The 13,577-nt window shown below is 36.3% G+C and overlaps 1 pseudogene; it reads right to left on the bottom strand.

Moving 5' to 3' along the window:
- LOC112833972 (ubiquitin-conjugating enzyme E2 J2 pseudogene) overlaps nt 1-13,250 on the bottom strand; it is an 83,953-nt pseudogene extending 70,703 nt beyond the window's left edge.
- Between the last annotated feature and the right edge of the window lie 327 nt (nt 13,251-13,577).

The following is a 13,577-nucleotide window of genomic DNA, read 5'->3' as shown; positions in this document are numbered from 1 at the left end:
ACATTTTTTTCCAAACAATATATACAAATGATTGACAAGCACAAGGAAAAATGCTCAACATATTTGCTATTACATAAATGCAACTCAAAACCATAGTAAGATACCACCTCATACCTATGTATGATTATAACTGAAAAAAAGATTTAAAAAGACAGGTGTTAGCAAGGAGTGAAGAAATTTGAATCCTCCTATACTGTTGGTGGAAAAGCAAAATGTTAAAGACACTTTGGAAAACAGTCTGGTACTTTGTCAAAAGGTTAAACACAGAGTTACCATATAGTCAGCAATTCCATTCCTAGATATATATCTAAGAGACAATAAAATATGTTCACACAAAAACTTGCACAGGAATGCCTATAGCAGTATTACTAGTAATAGCCAAAAGTGGAAATAATCCAAATAACCATGAAAAGATGGGTAAGTAAAATGTGACATATCCATAGAGTACAATACTAGTCAACAATTGTAAGGAATAAAGTATTTATAAATATACTACAATATAGTGAATTTTGAAAACATGCTAAGTGAAAGAAGCCAGTTACTGAAAACTACATGTTGTATTATTAAATTTACATGAAAAACACAGAATAGGCAAATCTATAGAAGTACAAAGTAGATTTGCACTTGTCTAGAGCAGGGATGGTTGAAGGAGAAATGGAGACTGATAGTTTGAATACTCAGGGATTTAAGGTTTTTTGTGGTTTTGGTTTTGCTTTTTGGAGTAATGAAAATATTCTAAATGTGGTCATGGTCATAGTTTCACAACTCTGTGAATACACTAAAAAACATTAAATTATACACTTAATTATATTCTTTCTTGTTTCAGTCTCATAATTCATTCTAAAAGTAAAGTGTCTTATTTATTGATGGTTGTATAGCAAACCACCTTAACATTCAGTTGTTTAAAACAGGAATTTGCTATTTCTCATGATTTTGTGGGTTAGCTAGGTTAATCTAGTTGGTTCTTCTACGGGTCTCTCCTGTCATCCCTCATATTGTTACCGTCTGGGATTAGAGATACTAAGGTGTTCATTCACATGTCAATCATCTTGGTACTGGTAAATGGTTGACACTTTCACTATATGACCTTTCATTATTAAACACTGTAGCCCAGGCTACCTTACATGGTGGTGGGAACATTTCAAGAAGTAAAGGTAGAAGCTGCAAGGCTTTTTAACTCTGGATTCTGGAACTCACACAATATAATTTTTGCCACAATTCTTTTTTTTTTAAGATTTTATTTATTTGAGAGAGAGAGAGAATGAGAGATAGAGAGCACGAGAGGGTAGAGGGTCAGAGGGAGAAGCAGACTCCCTGCTGAGCAGGGAGCCTGATGTGGGACTCGATCCCATGACTCCAAGATCATGACCTGAGCTGAAGGCAGTCGCTTAACCAACTGAGCCACCCAGGCGCTCATTGCCACAATTCTATTCATCAGACCCGGTCACATAGCCAGCCCAGATTCAAGGGGAAGGGAAATCTTGACTCCACACTTTGATAAAAAAACTGCAAGGAATTTGTGGCAATGTGTAATTAACTATAATAAATATGATTTAAAATCCCTTTATTAATACAACTTATTTCTTTATTTTTAAAAATTGTATTTATTTGAGAGAAAGAGTAAGACAGAGAAAGAGAGCACACGCAGAGGGAGAGGGAGAAGCAGATCCCCTGCTGAGCAGGAACCCTGATGCAAGGCTCAATCCCAGGACCCTGGAATCATGACCCAAGCTGAAGGCAAATGCTTAACTTACTGAGTCACCCAGATGCCCCTATTAATACCATTTAATGCTTATCCATAATCTATACAAATGTTATTTAAAAAAGCAAATCAATAACTAAATTCAAGATAAGAATGCATTTTATCTGACTGGCAATGTTAAATAATGCAACTTAAAAACTTGAGGTGGGGAATCATATTTCAAGTTGCTGCTTTCTTCTTCATTTTATTTTGTAAAACATTTAAATTACCTGCCTATAGCTGTTAAAAGAGGAATTTGTAATCCTTAGTTCTACAACTTAAAATCTAAATACTTTGTATGGTAAACAAGTTCCCTTCATAGCCTGATCATTGCTTGACTCTTCAACTAAATATTACCATGCCTCTTGGAATGTATTTTTCCATTACAAGCTAAAAAAAGATTTGATTGATTATACCATTTGTCCTTGTGATGATAAGGCATAACTCTTAGAAAAAAGGGAAGATGATGAATATCCATTTTATTGGAAACAGAACTGAAGCAGATAGGAAAAATGTGTATACCAGTTCTTCAAGATTCTGTCAATAATCACTAAGCCAAGTCCCTGGGCTTTTTAAAAATTTTATATTTCCTGCAGATAGTCTGATGGAGTTAGAATGGCTTGAAAATTATCCCTAAACCAAGGAAGTAAGGGCCGTTGGGTCTGGCAAATACCAGACACATCACAGTCACACTTGGCAAAAATCAAATGTTTTTGGAGGAGCAGGGGCAATGTAAAAAGTAAATCAATGTTCCTGGAACTTTTGGGGAACATGGCAGAGTAGAGAGATCCTAGGCCCAACTTGTCCCATGGGTACACCTAGAAAACATCGACATCAGTGTAAATAACCTAGAAAATGACCCAGTGACTGGCACAACAGACTCTCCAGTGCTAAACTAAGAGAAGAGGCCACATTGAAAGCAGTAGGAAGGGCAGAGATACATTTAAGAATCAAGCTGACCCTCTGGATTGTCCTCAAGAGGGAAGGACACCACAAGCCTGGGGATGAGAGAGAAGGGGACCCCACAACCAGGCATGAGGGAAGTGCATGGGGTAGATGAATCCACATAACAATTGGCTTTGAAAACCAGAAGTGCTTAACTTTATCACGACTTAGTGGGGCTTAACATCTGGAACTTTAAAATTCAGAAGGCTTGTCTTTGGAAGAGCTGGAGGGTGATAGGAAACTAAGTCCACATCCTTAAAGAGGCATCAAGAAACATCAGAAATAGCACAGAAGCAGTATTTTGAAAAATGCTTGGGGTATATGGTATATGAAATTTATTTGCTATGCACTGGAGGGGCAGGGATCTTTAGGAGATTTCTCTGGGAACAAAGGAGATGGTGTGTGCCATTTCCTTACCCTGTTCTCCAGGAACCAATGCAGCCCAAACACCTTCTACCTAGCTTGTTAATAGCATGCTCTGCCCCATATTCTCCTGTGGACTCACCCCTCCAGCCACCCTGGGCAGGAGTTCTAAGTGGCTCATGTCTCTTCCCACAGCAGACTGGCATAAATCTTGTTAACCACCCCCCTCCTACACACCCTCTGCAAGAGTCCATGCAAAAGAGTGGTACAAGCCTGACATTGTGCAAGCAGCCCTGATAGGGTCTAGCACCACTGCAAAGTGACACCTGCCCTGGGGAGGGGGGAAGATAAGCACACATACCAGTTTGAATATTGTCCCAGCAGTGGGCTAGAGGCAGACATCTGGTCTGATGGCAGGCCCTGCCCATCAACGAAAGCTCAGGGGGCAACACAAAGAGCATGCTTTGTAATTTGATTCAGTAGCAGCACTGGCAAACATCTGGTCTGATCCAACTCAAACAGAAGGTGGCCTCAAACTGGCCCATTAACAACACAGAGACCAAACCCAGCCCATGACAGTCAAAGAGAGCCATTGCAGATGACTGAACTGAAGGCAAACATGGCTTAGCTATAACAATATGGCACATGCAAACACATAGGAGACAACTCTGAAACTCAAGGTTCTGAACAAGGGATATTATACTGTATGACACTACAGGACCTCTTTTTCATAAGGCCACTACATTCAAAAGCAGGAGATGGAACTGACTTCCTGAACACATAGAAACAGACACAAAGAGTTAGATAAAATGAGGAGATAGAGTAATATGTTCCAAATAAAGAACAGGACAAAACCACAGCAAGAGAGCTAAATGAAATGGAGGTAAGTAGTATGCCTGAAAGAAAATTAAAAGTAACGGTAATAAAGATACTCTCAAGACTTGAGAAAAAAGTGGATAACCTCAGTGAGACTCTCAAGAAAGAGGTAGAAAACATAGAAAAGAACGAATCAGATATGAAGAACTCAGTAACTGAAATTAAAAATACAGTAGATGGAATAAATAGGTAGACTAGACAAAGTAGAATGGGTTAGTGACCTGGAAAACAGAGTAATGGAAAACAATCAAGTTGAAAAGAAGAAAGAAAAAAAATAATAAAAATAAGAATAAGGGAACTAAGCAAAACCATCTCTCCCCTTTCATTCATGATTTTATTAAATTGGGTCCTTTCCCTTTTCTTTTGGATAAGTCTGGCCAGAGAGGTTTATTGATCTTATTAATTCTTTCAAAGAATGAGCTTCTAGTTTCGTTGATCTGTTCTACTGTTCTGGTTTCTATTTCATTGATTTCTGCTCTAATCTTTATTATTTCTCTTCTTCTGCTTGGTGTAGGCTTTATTTGTTGTTCTTTTTCCTGGTCCTTTAGGTGTAAGGTTTGTGTATTAGGGGTCTTCTAATTTTTTTTCCATCAGGGAAATACAAATCAAAACCACAATGAGATCTCACCTTACACCAGTTAGAATGGCAAAAATTAACAAGACGGGGAACAACAAATGTTGGCGAGGATGTGGAGAAAGGGAAAACCTCTCACACTGTTGGTGGGAATGCAAGCTGGTACAGCCACTCTGGAAAACAGTATGGAGGTTCCTCAGGACGTTAAAAATAGAGCTACCCTAAGACCCAGCAATAGCACTACTATGTATTTACCCCAAAGATACAAATGTAGTAATCTGAAGGGGCATTTGAACCCCAATGTTCATAGCAGCAATGTCCACAATAGCCAAACTGTGGAAAGAGTTGAGATGTCCATCGACAGATGAATGGATAAAGGAGTTGTGGTATATACATACATATATACATATATATATATATATATATATATATAGGAATATTACTCAGCCATCAGAAAGGTTGAATATTTACCATTTACATCAATCTGGATGGAACAGGAGGGTATTATGCTAAGTGAAATAACTCAATCAGAGAAAGACAACTAAATGGTTTCACTCACATGTGAAATATAAGAAATAATACAGAGGACCATAGGGTAAAGGAGGAAAAGTGGAAGGGGAAGTCCTCAGAGCAGGAGAAAAACCATGAGAGACTCCTAACTAGAGGAAACAAACTGAGGGGAGGTGGGTGGTGGGATGGGGTAATTGGGTGACGGGTATTACATAGGGCACGTGATGTGATGAACACTGGGTGATATACGTAACTGATAAATTATTGAACACTAGATCTGAAACTGAGGTAATATATACTGGTTAATTGAATTTAAATAAAAAATTAAGTACTTAAAGGTAAGTGGAGTAAAAGTTCTAATCAAAAGATATGGGGTGATAGAATGGATAAAAAAGGAAGACCCATCTATATTTTGCCTACCAGAGACTCATTTCAGACATAAAGACACATGCAAACTGAAAAAGAAGGGATTGAAAGGCATTTATCATGTAAATGGAAGTGGAAACAGCCGATATAACAATACCTCCATCTGACAAAATAAACTTTAAAGCAAAGACCATAACAAGTGACAAAGAAGGATTCTACATAAACATAAAGGGAACAATCCAACAAGAACATAAAACAATTCTAAATATGTATGTACCCAACATGGGAGCACCTAAATACATAAGGCAGCTATTAACAAGCAAAAAGAAAGTAATCAATAGTAATAAAATAATAATAAGGAAATTTAACACCTCACTTACATCAATGGATAGATTGTCCAAATAGAAAATCAAAAAGGAAACAGTGGCTTTGAATGACACTTCAGACCAGATGGATCTAACAGATATATTCAGAACACCCCAACCTACAACAGTAGAATACACATTCTTTTCAATTGCATATGAAAAATTCTCCATAATAGATCACAAAGCAGTCCACAAAACAAGTCTCAACAAATTCAAAAAGATTGTTTCGAATCATGCATCTTTTCTGACAACAACCCTATGAAACTAGAAATCAGCCACACAAAAAAATCTAGGAAGAACACAAGTACATGGAGGATAAATAGCATGCTAATAAACAATGATTGAGTCAATCAAAAAATCAAACAGGAAATCAAAAAAGTACATACAGAGGAATGAAAATGAACACAACAGTCCAAAGTCTCTGAGATGTGGCAAAGCTGTTCTAAGAGGGAAGTTTATAGCAATACAGGCCTACTTCAAGAGCAAGAAAAATCCCAAACAATCTAACCTTACACCTAAAGGAACTAGAAAAAGAACAAACAAAACCTAAAACCAGTAGAAGGAGAGAAATAAAGATTAGAGCAGACATAAATGAAATAGAAACTGAAAAAAAACAATAGAACAGATCAATGAAACCAGGATCTGTTCTTTTGTAAAGATCAAACAAAATTGATAAACCTTTAGCCAGATTCATCAAAAGAAAAATAGAAAAAAGGAGGGAGAGAGAGAGTTCAAATAAACAAAATCAAAAATGAAAGAGAGAAATAATAACCAACACCACAAAGATACAAAGGACAATAAGACAGTATTACGAAAAATTCTATGACAATATATTGGAGAAACTAGAAGAAATAAATAAATTCCTAGAAACATATAACCTTCCAAAACTGAATCAGAAAGAAATAGAAAATTTGAAGAGACTAATTACCAGCAATGAAATTGAATCAGTAATCAAAAAACTTCCAACAAACAGACATCTAGTACCAGATGGCTTCACAAGTGAATTCTACCAAACATTTTAAGAGTAAATACCTATCCTTCTAAAATGATTCCAAAAAATATAAAGAGGAAGGAAAGCTTCCAGATTCATCTTATGAGGCCCATATTTCTCTGTTACCAAAACCAGATAAAGACAGCACAAAAAAGAGAAATATAGATCAATATCTCTGATGAACATAGATGCAAAAATCCTTAACAAAGTACTAGCAAATTGAATCTAACAATAAAAAAAAATCATTCACCATGATCAAGTGGGATTTATTCCTGGGTTGCAAGGGTGATTCAATATTCACAAATCAATCAAAGTGATACATCACATTACTAAAGGAAAGAATAAGAACCATATGATCATTTCAATAGATGCAGAAAAAACATTTGACAAAATACAGCATCCATTTATGATAAAACCCTCAACAAAGGAGGTTTAGAGGGAACATTCCTCAACATAATAAAGACCATACTTGAAAAATCCGAGCTAACATCATACTCAATGTTGAAAAACAGTTTTTCTCGTAGGATCAGGAACAAGACAAGGATGTTCACTCTTATCACCTTTATTCAACATAGTACTGGATGTCCTAACAACATAATCAGACATATATAATAAAATAAAAAGCACCCACATCAGTAAGGAAGAAGTAAAACTTTCACTATTTGCAGATGATATGATACTATATATAGAAAATCCTGAAGACTCCACCAAAAAACTACTAGAACTAATAAATGTATTCAGTAAGGTCACAGGATATAAAATAAATATACAGAAATCTGTTGCATTTGTATACACTAATAATGAAGCAGCAGAAAGAGGAATTAAGAAAAGAATCTCATTTACAATTGCACCAAATATAAAAAAAACCTAGGAATAAACTTAACCAAGGAAATGAAAAGACCTAAACTCTGAAAACTATAAAATATTGATGAAATAATTTGAAAACAACAAAAATAAATGGAAAGATATCTTCTACTCATGGATTGGGAGAAGAAATATAGTTAAAATATCCATCCTACCCAAAGCAATCCATAGATTTCATGCAATCCTTATCAAAATAACAACAGCATTTTTCACAAAACTAGAACAATTAATCCTAATAATTATATGGAGCCACAAAAGACTTTGAATAGCCAAAGCAATCCTGAGAAAGATAACAAAGCTGGAGACCTCATACTTCCTGATTTCAAAATATGTTTCAAAGCTGTAGTAATTAAAATATATGGTACTAGCACAAAAATAGATCAATAGATCAATGGACCACAATAGAGAACCCAGAAATAAACTCATGATTAATTAATGTCAGTTAATCTATGACAAAGGAGGCAAGAATATGCAATGGGAAAAAGACAGTCTCTTCAACAAATGATGTTAGAAAAACTGGACAGCTATATGCAAAAGAAAAAAACTGGACCACTTTCTTATACCACACACAAAAGTAAACTCCAAATGGATTAGCAACCTAAATGTGAAACCTGAAACCTTAAAAATCCTAGAAGATAGCACAAGAAATAACTTCACTGATATCAGCAGTAGCAGCATTTTTCTACATATGTCTCCTGAGATGAGGGAAACAAAAACAAAAATAAATTACTGGGAATATATCAAAATAAAAAGCTTCTGTGCAAAGGAAGCAACCAACAAAACTAAAAGGAAACCTACTGAATGGAAGAAGATATTTGCAAATGACATATTTAATAAAGGGTTAGTATCCAAAATATATAAAGAACTTATACAACTCAACATCAAAAAAACAAATAATCCAATTAAAAATGGGCAGAAGACATGAACAGACACTTCTCCAAAGGATATATCCAGATGGCCATCAGACACCTGAAAGGATGCTCACTATCCCTAATCATCGGGAAATGCAAGTCAAAACCACAATGAGATATCACCTCATTCCTTTTATTTTTTTCATTTTTTAAAAGATTTTATTTATTTATTTGACAGAGAGAATGAACACAAGCAGGGGGAGAGGCAGAAGGAGAAGCCGACTCCCTGCTGAACAGGGAGCCTGATGAGGGACTCAATCCCAGGACCCTGGGATCATGACCTGAGCGGAAGGCAAATGCTTAGCCAACCTAGCCACTCAGGTGCCCCTTACCTCATTCCTTTTAGAATGACTAAAACCAAAACCACAAGAAACAACAATTATTGGTGAGGATGTGGAGAAAAAGGAACCCTCATGCAGTGTTGGTGGTAATGCAAATTGGTACTGCCACTGTGGAAAAGAAAAGAGAGGTTACTCAAAAAATTAAAAATAGAATTATCATATGATCCAGTAACACCACCACTGTATATTTACACAAATACAAAAACACTAATTTGAACATTATTTTTGTAAAGATTTTATTTGTTTATTTGAGAGACAGAAAGAGAGCATGAGCAGAGAGAAGGAGAAACAGACTCCCTGCTGAGCAGGGAGCCCAATACAGGGTTCAATCCCAGGACCCCGAGATCATGACCCAAGCTGAAAGGCATACGCTTAACCAACTGAGCCACCCAGGTGCCTCCAAAAACACTAATTTGAAAAGATATATACAACTGTGTGTTTATTGCAGCATTGTTTATAATAACCAAAATATGGAAGCAGCCTAAAAGTCTATTGATTGATGAATGGGTAAAGAAGAGGTGGTATATGTATTACTTAGCCATAGAGAAAGAACAAAATCTTGCCATTTGCAACAGCATGGTTGGATCCTGAGGGTATAATGCTAAGTGAAATAAGTCAGTAAAAGAAAGATAAATACTATGTGATTTCACTCATATGTTGAAATTAAGAAAAAAAACAAATAAACAAAGGGAAAAGGAGAGAACCAAAAAAACAGACTGTTAAATATAGAGAATAAACTGGTGGTTACAAGAGAGGAGGTGGGTGGGAGAATGTATGAGATAGGCAAAGGATATTAAGAGAAGAGTTATTGTGATGAATACTGAGTAATGTATGGAATTGTTAAATCACTATATTGTACACCTTAACCTAATATAACACTGTAAGTTAATTATACTGGAATTAAAAAAAATAAAAGGTAAAAGTAAGTTAATGAAAGAGAAAGAAAGAAAGAAAGAAAGAAAGAAAGAAAGAAAGAAAGAAAGAAAGAAAGAAAGAGAGAGAGAAAGAAAGAGAGAAAGAAAGAAAGAGAGAAAAGAAAAAGAAAGAAAGAAAGAAAAAGAAAGAAAGAAAGAAAGAAAGAAAGAAAGAAAGAAAGAAAGAAAGAAAGAAAGAAAGAAAGAAAGAAAGAAAGGAAAAGAAAGAAGATCTGCGTTTGAATTTTATAAGCTTGTTAAAAACATGTCTCTGAAACCCTTACTTCTGTTGATTCTTCTTCCCAGAGCCAGCTGGCACTTTTATCTTCCACCACCTTCTTGGATTGGTTAAATCCTGCTTACCAAAAAATTCCACACAGCTCAGAAAATCAGGTCATATGGTGATGATTCCTCCAGCCACTACAATAGTATTTCCAACATAGTATTTGTCAAATCACATTTTAACAACCTAGAGAGCTACCAAAAGCAGGAATAAGATGGAATAGATCAATCTTGAATGAAGTAACTGCACTGGATATAATTAAAAAGGTCAAAGAAGCTGCTTGGAGACGGCATTAGCTGAGATATAGGAGAAGAGTAACAATCAACTAAATGATGGTAGAGGGATCTAAGAAGGGGATGTTTTGGACACAGGGACCAAGATGTCTAAAGACTTTCTGTCTGAAGAGAATATAAGTCCCCAAAAGAAAATAAATATGAAAGTTGGATAAAATACATAAAACAATTGATGAAAGGTATTGGAAAAAGACTAAGTTTAGAGGCAATAAATGAAAAATGCTATAGACAAGGTACAAGAAACGGATCCTCAGATTTGCTTCTGTATTATCCCTCAGCTAATTTACTAGTTCACAGTGCAGGGAATAAAGGCTGAGCATAAACCAGAGGCCGGTGACGTAGGGGTCTTGCTGAGATGGGAGGAGATGAGTTGGAATTTTGGCGGGCTACAAGATTAAGAATTGAAGTTCATTAAATAAACCAAAAATTCTGTGTTCAGTATTCACTCAAGGCATGTGTGAAATCTTAAACTCTCAATGCTCAAGTTGAAATGCGGAGACCCAAAGGAAAATGTAAACAAATAAACTGGGTGGCTAACAAGCTGACAAAAATTTCTATAATCTCTCTTTTAAGAAGAAACAAGGTTTGACTTTAAAACTCAAAAATCAGAGTAACACTGGTAAAATTCCAGACTCAAGTTGAGTCCCAAGAAGCCTAGCCTCTGGGAATTGTTGATTAGTGGTTATAGAAAATCTGGACTAACCTGGATCAATAACATTATTTATAAGAATAATTACAAAATATGCATGATAAAATGATTTTAAACATTTATTTATTTTAGAGAGCATGCATGTGAGCGAGGATGGGAGGTTAGAAGCAGAGGGAGAGGAAGAGAATCTCAAACAGACTCCCTGCTGAGTGGGGTGCCCGACATGGGGCTCGATCTCAAGCCCCTGAGATCATGACCTGAGCCAAAACCAAGAGTCGGTCACTCAACCAACTGAGCCACGCAGGTGCCCCGAAAATGATGATGTTTTTAAATAGAGTCCATAATGGATTTTATTTTTTTTAAGATTTTATTTATTTATTTGACAGAGACACAGTGAGAGAGGGAACACAAGCAGGGGGAGTGGGAGAGGGAGAAGCAGGCTTCCCGCCGAGCAGGGAGACTGATGCAGGACTCGATGCAGGGCTCAATCCCAGGACCCTGGGATCATGACCTGAGCTGAAGGCAGACGCTTAACAACTGAGCCACCCAGGCACCCCTAAAATGATGATTTTTAATAGAATTATAGGAAAAGTGAAAAGTTGTAGGGTTCATTTTATTGTTTCCATATCTTAGCTGTAATTCAAATTGCTTTTCAGAGAAAATAATGGAAAAGAGCAAAGATAACAAAACACCATTCAGAGAAAAGTTAATGTGCTTTTTTGCTTAAAATTTAAGTATATATATATACTTTGAAACACAATTCAAATATTGTGTAAGTATTGCAGTATACTCTGTACTATAAACTCAATTTTTATATTAAAATCATAGTGAAATAAAGTTTTAAATATAATTACGTTGACATAGCAGTAGAAAAATCATACCAAATTTCTAATGCTGACATAAATATTATGTTCATAAATGCTTAGCCAAGCAAAATCAGAGCGACCATTCAAAATAATAAATGACAAAGAAAATCTAGGAAAACCGGCTGAGAATATGAAATAACATTTATTGTTAAATTTTATTGTCAACTATTGATTATCTCTAGGCATGTGGAACTGGAAGTTCATCCAAAAAAATACTCCACCAGCAGTGCCAACAATCATTTACCCAATAAAAATCTCTCCTGACAAATATTTTACAAGGACTACTTACATTTGCAAAGTGGACTATAGTTATTCTGTTAGTCTTGCGCTACAGTTCGAAGTTACTAATGAAATTGCCAGGATATAAAAAGCCACATTTAATAACTCAAAAGTGTGAAAGTACTTAAAGTATTGTCATATAAACAAGTAAAATTATTCATGCCATTATAGGTAAGTCACATTTTACCTAACTGTGAACTATATAGAATATGGGAAACAATAAGAACTCAGTAGGAAAGAGTCAAAATGTTAGGTCATGGGCTTGTGTTCTAAAGCAAATTAAATGAAATGAGGATGTATAACTATGGAAGAAATAAGGGTGATTAATTTTATTTAACTTTAAAAAATAATAATTTAAGATTTATGGAATACAGTGTCAGTGATGGGATGCATGCTCCTCAAAATATGGCCCCTAGAGCAGCATTGTGTATCTGCAAACTGCTAGTTAAAGGTCAGCTGCAATTCCAAAAAGTGAAAAGTCCGTGTTTAAAAACATATAGTTCATTGCAGTGACACTTTTTTGTATATTTCAAAAGTATCAGATATTTTTTAAAAAGTCCTTCACTGTAGAGAGTTTGAGAAGTCCTACCATACAACCCAAATGATGGCGACAGTAGAAAAGAAGAGAACTGAGGGATAAGACGAGGAGTGGCTGAAATACCTCTAATAAAAATATATTTACAACAGCATTTACAATCTGTAGTCTTTGTGGTACGAAATTTATAGAGATTGATACTTTTGTTCTGGGTGAGAAAGTCAGCCTTGTGTGTGAGTGGAGGTCTTGGTCCTTGGATTCCCCACACGAAAAGATTCAGGTGGAGATCTGCGCTCAGAATAAAGACGGTCTGAAGGAAAGCAGGAAGCACAAAGCAGTTTATTAAAGGGAAAAGTACACTCTCAAGGTGGGAGAGAAGGCAGCTTCCACAAGATGGAACCTGGCCCTGTGTGCTTTTGGGATTGGATATTACTCTCTGGGCTGGGAGGAGCTGTGATGTCCAGTGGGGTGATCTCTAACGGAGGCCGCTTCCGATCATTTGGGAAACTCCTCCCACAGGTTGGGAGGGGAGCTTTTGACTCTGCAAGGTTTACACTGATTCCATCCGGGCAGCCTTTCTCCATGGAGGTGGGGGCCTGTACTCACAATGCAAATGAATTAAAGTAAGTCTAGGGGTTACGCTGGGGCAGAGGTGAAGGAGGAGAGTGCATCTTCCACACTTGTGGCTCTCTTTGGTCTGTCAGCCCCAAGGTCTTGGAAGCCACAAAATCAGGAAGGTGCACTCTTGGGTTTTAATGTGTAGCTTATATAATTCCATCCTTGTCTCCGACTCATGTCCCTATCATTTCCCTTGAAGGACTTGGGACTCTGCCTCACGACGTTCCTTCCTCTGTTCCTGTCTAGCTTCTACCTAACACTTTTATTGTTAAAACAGTGTTAGCAAGTATTAC

Source organism: Callorhinus ursinus, unplaced genomic scaffold (assembly GCF_003265705.2).
Source record: "Callorhinus ursinus isolate GAN/ISIS: 27379988/994484 unplaced genomic scaffold, GSC_fseal_2.0 scaffold1, whole genome shotgun sequence".
In the NCBI taxonomy this organism is placed as follows: Eukaryota; Metazoa; Chordata; class Mammalia; order Carnivora; family Otariidae; genus Callorhinus; species Callorhinus ursinus.
The sequence above is the reverse complement of the archived record's forward strand: the minus strand, read 5'-3'. Positions and strand labels throughout refer to the sequence as shown.